Below are 10,880 nucleotides of genomic sequence, written 5' to 3' on the forward strand. Positions count from 1 at the left end.
CTCATGGTTGTGTCCTAGGCCCAACCATCTTCAGCTGCTCACCAATAACTTTCCCTTCATCATAAGGTCAGAAGTGGGGATGTTCGCAACTGACTGCACAATGTTCAGCACTATTCGCGACTCCTCAGATACTGAAGTAGCCCATGTTCAAATGCAGCAACGCCAGGACAATTTCCAAGCTTGGGTTGACAAGTGTCAAGTATCATTCGTGCCACACAAGTGCCAGTCCATATTCAACTCTAAAAGGCGAGAATGTAAATGTCACCCCCTGATATTCAGTGGCATTACCATTGCTGAATCTCCGACTATCAACATCCTGGGGATACCATTGACCAAAAACTGAACTGGACTAGCCATATAAATATTGTGGCTACATGAGCAGGTCAAAAGCTAGGAATTCTGCAGTGAGTAACTCATTCCAGACTCCCCCAATTCCTGCCACAAGTCAGATTTGAAATGGAATACTTGTCTGGATGAATACATCTCCAACAATACTCAAGAAGTTGACATCATTCAGGACAAAACAACCCACTTGATTGGCAACACATCTGCATACATTCAGTCCCTCCATTGCTGATACAGACTAGCAGCAGTGTGTACTATCTACAAGATGCACTGCAGGAACTCAGCAGGGTCCTTAAACAGCAGCTTCCCAATCCATGACCGAGGACAAGGGCAGCAGGCTTATGGGAACTCACCACCTGCAAGTGTTCTTCCAAGCCAATCACCATCCTGACTTGGAAATATGTTGCTGTTCCTTCACTGTCAAAATTGTGGAACCCCCTCCCTAAAACAGCATTATGGGTTACCTACACATGATGTGGAGATGCCGGCGTTGGACTGGGGTAAACACAGTAAGAAGTCTCACAACACTAGGTTAAAGTCCAACAATACCAAATAAACCTGTTGGACTTTAACCTTGTGCTGTGAGACTTCTTACTGGGTGTACCAACACCACAGAGACTGCAGTGATTCAGGAAGGCAGCTCACCACCACCTTCTCAAGCGCAATTAGGGATGAACAATAAAATTGGCCTAGCCAGCAATGCTCAGATCCCATGACTGAATAAAAAATAGACCCCCCCCGCCCCCCACCCACCTCGGGGTTTGAGGACCAGAATCTGAAAATTGCATGTTCGAAAAGTGTTTCAAAATTATAAAGATCGCTGTATAAAATGTCCAAACCCTTTAGGGCAAGCTCCTCAGCTACTGCCTCCATCAGGTAATTCTGACACCTGATAAATTGGAACCTCAGCTATCCCGAATGCAGCATTAATGTAAAATTATGAAATCCACAGCTGCTGTGCCATGGCAAATGAAGAAAGTTAGTGGATGGGCCACCAGCTGCAGATTGATTTATTTCTGGAGGTTTCATTATATGATGTCTAATAACACATTACTTTCCCAAGTGATGGGCAAGCTAATGGGGCTAAATATAGACAAGTCTCCTGGCCCTGATGGAATGCATCCCAGGGTACTAAAAGAGATGGCGGGGGAATTAGCAAGTGCACGAGTGGTAATTTACCAAAATTGGCTGGACTCTGGGGTGGTTCCCGCAGATTGGAAAACAGCAAATGTGACGCTACTGTTAAAAAATGAGGTAGACAAAAGGCGGGTAACTATAGGCTGGTTAGCTTAATTTCTGTAGTAGGGAAAATGCTTGAATCTATCATCAAGGAAAAAATAGCAAGACATTTGGATATAAATTGTCCCATTGGTAAGATGCAGAATGGATCCATGAAGGGCAGGTTATATTTGACTAATTTGGTGGAATTCTTTGAGAACATTACATGTACAGTGGACAATGTGGAACCTGTGGATGTGGAGTATTTGGATTTCCAGAAGGCATTTGACAAGGTGCCGCACCAAAGGCTGTTACATAAGGTAAAGGTGCACAGTGTTATGGGAAATGTATTAACATTGGATAGAGGATTGGTTAACTAACAGAAAGCGAAGACTGGGGGTAAGGGGTGTTTTTAGTTTGACAATCAGTGACTAATGGTGTGCCTCAGGGATCAGTGTTGGGGCCGCAATTGTTTACAATTTACATAGATGATTTGGAGTTGGGGATCAAGTGTAGTGTGTCAAAAATTTAGGATTGAGTTGAGGAGGAACTTCTTCACACAAGGGGTTGTGAATCTGTGGAATTCCCTGCCCAGTGAAGCAGTTGAGGCTACCTCATTGAGTGTTTTTAAGGCAAGGATAGATAAATTTTTGAACAGTAAAGGAATTAAGGGTTATGATGAACAGGCAGATAAGTGGAGCTGAGTCCACAAAAAGATCAGCCATAATCTTATTGATTGGCGGAGCGGGCTCGAGGGGCCAGATGGCCTTCTCCTGCTCCTAGTTCTTATGTTCTTATGGTTTAGTCGGCCTGTGCATGTTTATAAATCAAACTTGAACTTTTGACCCAGCTGAGAGTCTTTGAAAAACACGAAAGCCCTGAGGTTACTATTGAGAAAATTGATGAGAGGGAAGCTATGCTTTAAAAGGAAAACTGGTGAATTTTGGCTTTTTTAAGAAACACATAAGTGTACGAGAAGCTGACTTGGAGGCGGCAGACGTCCAGGGTGTTGTGTTTAACCGGATAATTCAGTTCTATATGCTTAGGGAGGAAAATAGGGAGTTGTAGAGAATTGATTCAGACCAAGTAACTCTTTAAAGAGAGGAGAACTCCAGCTGCTGAATAGATGCCAAGGGAGTGTCTACGTGTGTCCGTTGGGTCATGGTGTGCAACCATCAGCAACACCAACACTTGGAAAAGGAGGTCGTATTGTTAGGATTATACCATAGACCCAGAGTTGTGACCTGTGAAGCCAGGCTCAGAGACTTGCCTCTCACAGAATGGGTGGGATCTTACAGCCTCACTCGACTTGAGACCAGAAAATCCTGCCCGAGGCCAATGGACATTTCTATCATCCGCCCCTCACCTGCTCCGATACCATGGCAGGTGGGGCAATAGAATTCCAGCAGATATGTTTAAAAGTCTATCCAGACACAATAAAAAGATGAAGATGGCTGAGCCTGTTGGATTGAGTTTAAGTAGAAGCTCATGTTGTTTAGAATCATTATCTTATTTGCTCAGTGTACTGATTTGGTCATTATTCCTTTTATTTGTTTTATCCAAGTTTGTATACTCTAGAGTTCTTTTATGTTTCAATTTAATCTTGGGAGTTCTGTTGCTTATTTCTAACTCTTGGCTCTTTAATGCATGATGTAAATGACCATGATCTGTCAGGCCAGATCCTAACAATTACCCGGGTTGGCCAATATTCTCATAACTGGGATCATAATTACAGGGGACATCTGTTCCCACTGTAAAGTCTGAGAATGAGGAGGCACAGATTAAAGGCAATTGGCAAATGAAGCAATGGCAACATGAGGAAAAAACATTTTCACGCAGCATGTGGTTAGGGTTTGGAATTCACTGCCAGAGAGAATGGCGGAGGCAGTTTCCATTGGGAGAGTTAAAAGGGAATAAGATGGTGAGCTGATAAGGAACAATAGGTTACGGGGTGAAGGTGGGAGACTGGCACAAGATGAGTTGCTCATTTGGGGAGCCACCATGATGGGCCAGAATGGTTTCCTGTGCTGTAACCATCCTGTGCTCTGCAACTATTATTGCTTTTACCTTGGATCCCCTACAGTTGGGCACCTTTGCACGTAATTTCACACCTCCTCCTGTCTATCCCCTCAAGAAGACACCTGTACCAGTTGTATGTTTTTCCCCTGGATGGGACAATGACCTGGTGTTGTGAGACTTCTTACTGGGGCCATGCCCCATAGCTCTGTGGGTCCAGATAGTCTTTGAGTGTCATTTCTCTGTACAGATTGTGTAAAGATATAGTAATGTGAAGTTTTTCAAGAGTGGCGAAAGGACCTTTCTGCTGCTGAGAATGCTGGCTGAACAATGTTTGTATGGTTCGCACAGCACTGGTCACGCAGTTCAGCTGCTTCAACCCATTTTGCACAGGTTTAATTCCAAACACTGGAGCAGCGGAAATGCAAATGTGGAAATCCAGATAACTCCCTTGGAGGGTATTCTATGGTAAAGTGTCCAAAATTGGGTACATAGCTTGTCTTCGCAATGACTAGAAATAAAACAAGTTGGTTCAAATAGGGAGGTTTTGTTGCAATTGTACAGTATTCTAGGCCTCACCTGGAATACTGTGTACAGTTTTGGTCCCCTTACCTAAAAAAGAACATAGTAACATTGAAGATAGTCCAAAGGAGATTCACCAGGCTAATTCTTAGGATAAGAGGGTTGTCCTATCAAGAGAGACCAAATAGTCTGGGTCTGTATTCCTTGGCGTTTAGAAGAGTGAGGGGTTATTCAAACATTTAAGATCCTGAGGAGACTTGATAGGGTTGATGGTGAGATGTTTTCACTAGTGGGAGAGTCTTGAACAAGAGGACATATCTACAAGATAAAGGTCTGGTCATTTAAAACTAATGTGTGTAGAAATTTCTTCTCACAGAGGGTGGTGAATCTCTGGAATTCTCTGCCCCAAAGGGTGATTGAGACTGGATGGTTAGAAGTATTTAAAGTGGAGATGGATAAATATTTGATAGATTAAAGAACTGAGGGCTATGAGGAAATGACACAGAAAAGGAGTTGGGGCCGGCATAGATCAGCCATGATGGTATTGAATGGTGAGGCGGGGTCGCCTCCTCCTGCTTCTATTTCTTGCATTGATATTATAAGTGCATACCTCTGAGCTACATCTCAGTGCTTGATTCACTTTGCTTATAAACACCACGTTTCAGAGATGTGGATTGTCCAAAGACAGTCCCAGTGACTTGCTGAATTGTAGATAACAGGCACAAAGTTTCCTATTCATTTGGAAAAGAAAATTAACTGGGGACTAGAAACAAATCACTCATACAATCTGACAATTACAGTTAATGCTTTTTCTTGGCAGGAGCTGCATGGTTCTTTCAAAGGACTTCAGTGATGAGACAGACCATTAAATGAAGAAGCTTTTTGTAAAAATGGAAGCAGTTCAGATGATAGTCTGCTTGTCTGACACCTGCTAGAGCATAGCTGATGCAAAGACGTTTCCCAATGGAGAAAGGTTCCTCTTGTTATAGATAGCTCTGTCTCCAAGTAACACTGGCCTCATTTTTGTGTGAGGTGGAGAGAATCCCAATGTTGGGGCCCAAGTTGAGTTGCATGTCCACTTGAACAGGAGATGTGTCCAAGTGATGCTGGGCTGGAGGTTGAGCCAGTCAATAACAGGGTGGGCGAGGGTACGAGAAGAAGTCCCATCAACAGACGCAGGAGCCATATTTAAAGGATGGCAGCACCCCCCTGGTTAAGTCCTACAGAAAGGCTTCAAGAAGAGAGAGTAAGCAAGCATTACTCTTAAGGAATGGCTGCAGGAAAAGTGGCTTCCAGGTGTAGTGGTGCGTCCCTGCAGGTGCTCCTCCAAGTGAGAATGACATGGCAGAAGGTCTTTTTCCCACTGGGCGGGTGAGGAAGAGGACAGCAGGCCTCATCAAAAAAGTGTGGCTTGAGGATACAGGGGAAGTTAGCAGCTGAGGGCTGGTCACATTACAGAATCCCGATAGTGCAAAGTCCACACAGGCAGTCACCCGTGGCCAGAATTGAACCTGGGTCCCTGGAGCTATGAGGCAGGAGTGTTAAACACTGTGGTACCGTGCAGCCCCACATGGACCTGGTTGGAATCTTGCAGGTGATTCAAAGACCTACTGAGTTCTGGCAAGGGGAGTGGACCTTGTTATACCAAACCCCTGGCCATGGATGTCACAAATGCAATATGAAATGAAATTGAGGACCCCGGAACCGACATGATTGAATACCACGATGGAATTTAACTCTGAAAAGTGTGAGCTGATACACTTTGGAGGGAGTAATTTGACAAGGAAGTATTCAATGAATGGTGTGACACTAGGAAGCTCTGTGGAACAATGGGACCATGGCATGATGAGCTAGAGACCAGCAACACGGTTGTGGTCATGGGAGAAATAGGCACGCAATGCAGAGAGGAGATGCTTGGTATATGATGCCAATGAGGAGGGAGTATTGGACCTAGTAAAGATTTCAGCAGTTACTGAGGACGAGATGGGTGTGGAGACCACAGTGTGTGAGATGCTTTGTGGAAGTGATACTCAATGTTATGACATGCATGACCTTTAGTGGACAGTGGTGAACTCCAGATACATGTCAGGCAACAGGGAGTTGGTGGAGAGTACTCTATCCTAACATCATTCAGTCACCCTCACAGGTCAACCAGCAAATGAAACAACATCAAGGACAGCATAACTATGTGAGATTCTAGAAGTGGAGCAATCTTTGGAAGAGACATCATTCTAACACACCCTCCACCGGTGCACATGCATGGATGTTGGAGGGTATTAGAGCGGGGATAGAAAGGATAGTGTCTGCTAGTGAGCATGACACAGAAACATATGAGTATCGAATGGAATCAGTGACAACTTGTGGCCATTATCCATTGGAGAAGTGAGGAAGCGCTGAATGGTGCTCAGCCTCACACTGATGGCAGGTCTCGAGAACCATCATCAAAGTGGCACTTGCAGTAGTGTGAAGTGTGCAGAAATAAGAACGTAAGAACTAGGAGCAGGTGTAGGCCATCTGGCCCCTTGAGTCTTCTCCACCATTCAATAAGATTATGGCTGATCTTGTTGTGGACTCAGCTCCACTTACCCTTTCTATCCCCGCTCTAATACCTCTTAATAATTAAGGGTGTATCTATCCCTGCCTTAAAAACAATCTATGAGGTAGCCCCAACTGTTTCACTGGGCAGGGAATTCCACAGATTCACAACCTTTTGTATGAAGAAGTTCCTCCTCAACTCAGTCCTAAACCTGTTCCCCTTTGTTTTGAGGCCATGCCCCTTAGTTCCAGTTTCACCCGCCAGTGGAAACAACTTCCCTGCTTCTATCAAACAACCCCCCTGTTTCTGTCAGAATTGAGCTTGAACAAAACCTCTCCACTGCACAGGACCTTCAACTGATGCTATACTCTAGAAACATCAATGACATTTTCTTCCTTTGGACTCATGATGAACAATCACTGAAACAACTATATGATGACACCAACAAGTTCCATCCCGCCATCAGACTCACCATAGACTATTCTCTGGAATCAGTTGCATTCTTGGACACACGCATCTCTATCAAGGACGGTCACCTCAGCACATCACTGTACCGCAAGCCCACAGACAATCTCACAATGCTCCACTTCTCCAGCTTCCACCCTAAACATGTTAAAGAAGCTATTCCCTATGGACAAGCCCTCCATAAACACAGAATTTGCTCAGATGAGGAGGATCGTGACAGACACCTCCAGACGCTGAAAGATGCCCTCATAAGAACAGGATATGGTGCTCAACTCATCGATCGACAGTTCCGATGCACCACAGCGAAAAACCACACTGACCTCCTCAGAAGACAAACACGGGACATGGCTCACACAACAAAGACAACAGGGGTTTGCAACGTCTACACCTTTTTACACACACAAAATAAGTGGGAGCCATGATGGTGGACACTCACTTGATGAAGGAGCATCGCTCTGAGAGGAGCTTTTAAAATAAAAGGTACTCACCGGGTGAACCTTCTCATTGTTCACTGGAGCAGGTGGAGTGAAGGAGCACTGAGTAAAGAAAGTGATTACCTTTTAAAACCTTTAAAATCATTTAAAATCATTTTTGCGGGCTTTTTCGTGTTTACTGCTTTAAGAGTACAAAGGGAGTGGCTCGTGGGGATTTGTGGGTAAGGAGTTTTTCAAATGGCGTTAGGTTTAAAAGGAGGCCTGCTGCAGACAGCGGGCAGCGGAGTGAGAGGGAAGCACAGTGAGCTGTTAGGGCTTAGGATCAAAGGGCTTGGGAGAAAAGGGCCAGGTAAGTTTGACTCAAAAACGGTGTTCAGTATTACTAAAGGGGAATAATGGAGGGGCATGAGATGTGCTGTTTCTGTATGATGTGGGAGCTGGTGGACCCCAGGGTCCTTCCCGGTGACCATGTCTGCAGTAAGTGCAGGTTGCTGGAGGAGCTCCAGCTCAAGGTGGATGAGCTGGCCTCTGAGCTACAGACACTGAGGCTCATCAGGGGGAGGGAGGGTGCCATTGTCAATGGGGTGCAAGAGACATCCACCCCCCCTGGACTGGCTAACTCTAAGGGTCAGGAACAGCAGGGGGTTGCTGAGAGGAGGAAGGAGGGTGGGGAGAGGAGGAAGGAGGGTGGGGAGAGGAGGAAGAAGGGTGGGGACCAAATGCCTCAGCCTCTCAATCTGCATAACAGGTTTGAGGTTCTTGCTTCCAGTGTGGACGAGGACGAGGGAGGTGAGGTCGGTGAGCAAACTGCACACGGTACATTGAAACAGATACAGAACATTGACAAAGAGAAGGTGAAAAGGAACGTAGTAGTGATTGGGGATAGTGGGGTGAAGGGTATTGACACTGTCCTTTGTCACAATGACAAAGTGCACAGAAGGGTGTGTTGTCTGCCTGGTGCTCGGGTCCGGGATGTCGCATCTGGGCTGCAGAGGAACCTGGAGTGGGAGGGTGAGAATCCGGTCGTTGTGGTACATGTGGGTGCCAACGACGTAGGCAAAATGTGAACTGAGGATCTGGGGAGGGAGTATGAGAAGCTGGGAATGGAATTAAAAAGTTGAACCGACAAGGTGGTTATCTCTGGATTACTACCTGAACCGTGTGCAGACGGGCGTAGGGTAGATAGGATTAAAGAGGTGAATGGGTGGCTCAGGGATTGGTATGGGAGGAATGGGTTTGAATTTATGGGGCATTGGCACCAGTATTGGGGTAGGTGGGACCTGTTCAGGTGGGATGGTGTTGGTCTGAACCGTGCTGGGACCAGAGTCCTGGCAAATCGTGTAAATAGGACTGTAGATAGGGCTTTAAACTAATTGGGGAGGGGGGAGGGTGCGAGGGTAGGTGAAATTACAGGGTCTATAGTAAAGGAGAGGGTACAGGTAAGGGAAGAGGCCAAGGATGTCCCAATAATAAAGGGAGTAGGGGGCGTGAGTAAGGTTGGTAGCGTTCCTGCAAATAGGGTACAGGTGAAGGCTGGGATGAAGGCACTTTATCTGAATGCATGAAGCATTCGGAATAAAGTGAATGAGCTGGTGGCGCAGATCAGCACAAATGGATATGATCTGGTGGCCCTTACAGAGATGTGGCTGCAAGGTGACAGGGACTGGGAGCTGAATGTCCAGGGATATCAAGTGTTTAGGAAGGATAGGCAGGAGGGAAAAGGAGGGGGCGTAGCTCTGCTGATTAAGGATAGCATCAGGGTGGTAGTAAGGGATGATATAGGAGCCAAAGAGCAGAAAGTGGAATCGTTGTGGGTGGAGATTAGGAACAGCAAAGGGAGGAAGACGCTGGTGGGTGTCGTCTATAGGCCCCCAAATAATGACCTGGAGGTGGGGCGGGCTGTTAACGTGCAAATAGATGTGGCGTGCAGGAATGGGACAGCGATAATTATGGGGGATTTCAATCTACATATTGATTGGTCGACCCATGTTGGACGCGGTGGGCTTGAGGAAGAGTTCTTGGAATGCTGCTGGGATAGTTTCCTTGAACAGTGTGTGTTGGAGCCGACGAGGGAGCGAGCTATCTTGGATCTGGTGTTATGTAATGAGGCGGGTAGAATTAGGGACCTTGTGGTGAAGGATCCTCTTGGGAAGAGTGATCATTGTATGGTGGAGTTTCTGATGCAGATGGAGGAGGAGAAAGTGGGTTCCCGGACCTGTGTCCTTTGTTTGAACAGAGGGGTGTACGGTAGGATGAGAGAGGAATTGGCGAATGTGGACTGGGGGAGCGCGTTGGAAGGTAGGTCTGCTGAGGAACAGTGGAGGATCTTTAAGGAGATCTTTCTTGGTGCTCAGCAGAAATTTATTCCGATGGTTAAAAAGGATCGTAGGAGGAGAGATAATCAGCCGTGGATAACGAAGGAGGTAAAGGAGAGTATTAAATCAAAAGCGGATGCGTTCAGAGTGGCTAAGAGTAGTGGGCGAGAAGAGGATTGGGAGAGGTTTAAATATCAACAAAGAATGACGAAGAAGTTGATAAAGGAAGGATAAACTATGAAGCTGGGCTACCGCTAAATATAAAAAAGGATAGTAAGAGTTTTTATAAGTATATAAAAAGGAAGAGGCTGGCTGGGGTGAACGTTGGACCCTTAGAGGATGAGAGGGGGGACTTAGTGGTGGGGGATGAGGAAATGGCTGAGGCCTTGAATAACTTTTTTGCTTCGGTCTTCACGGAGGAGGACGTGAATAATTTGCCAGGTGTTAGCGATGGAAAGGTGGTAGGACAGGAGGGTCTCAATGACATTATTGTTACTAGAGAGGCGGTGCTCGACAGACTGGAGGGAACTGACTGTGGAAAGTCCCCAGGACCGGATGGAATGCATCCAAGGGTTCTGAAAGAAATGGCGGAGGTGATAGTGGATGCCTTGATAATTATTTTCCAAACCTCGCTGGATTCCGGGGAAGTGCCGGAAGATTGGAAAACGGCTAATGTTACGCCGTTGTTTAAAAAGGGTAGCAGGCAAAAGGCAGGGAATTATAGGCCGGTTAGTTTAACGTCTGTTGTAAGTAAAATGCTTGAATCCATAATTAAGGAGAAAATAGCGAGGCATCTTGAGGAGAATTGTTTGATAGAGCAGACACAGCACGGTTTCGTTAAGGGGAAGTCGTGTCTGACGAATTTATTGGAATTCTATGAGGATGTGTCTAGTGCGGTGGATAGAGGGGAACCGGTGGATGTGGTGTTTCTTGATTTTCAGAAGGCGTTTGATAAGGTGCCGCACAAGAGGTTATTGCAGAAGGTTAGGGGGCATGGAGTTGGGGGTAGGGTGTTAGCGTGGATAGAGG

The sequence above is a fragment of the Carcharhinus amblyrhynchos genome, chromosome 2 (genome assembly GCF_965287045.1).
Source record: "Carcharhinus amblyrhynchos chromosome 2, sCarAmb.v2.hapA, whole genome shotgun sequence".
NCBI classification, from domain to species: domain Eukaryota; kingdom Metazoa; phylum Chordata; class Chondrichthyes; order Carcharhiniformes; family Carcharhinidae; genus Carcharhinus; species Carcharhinus amblyrhynchos.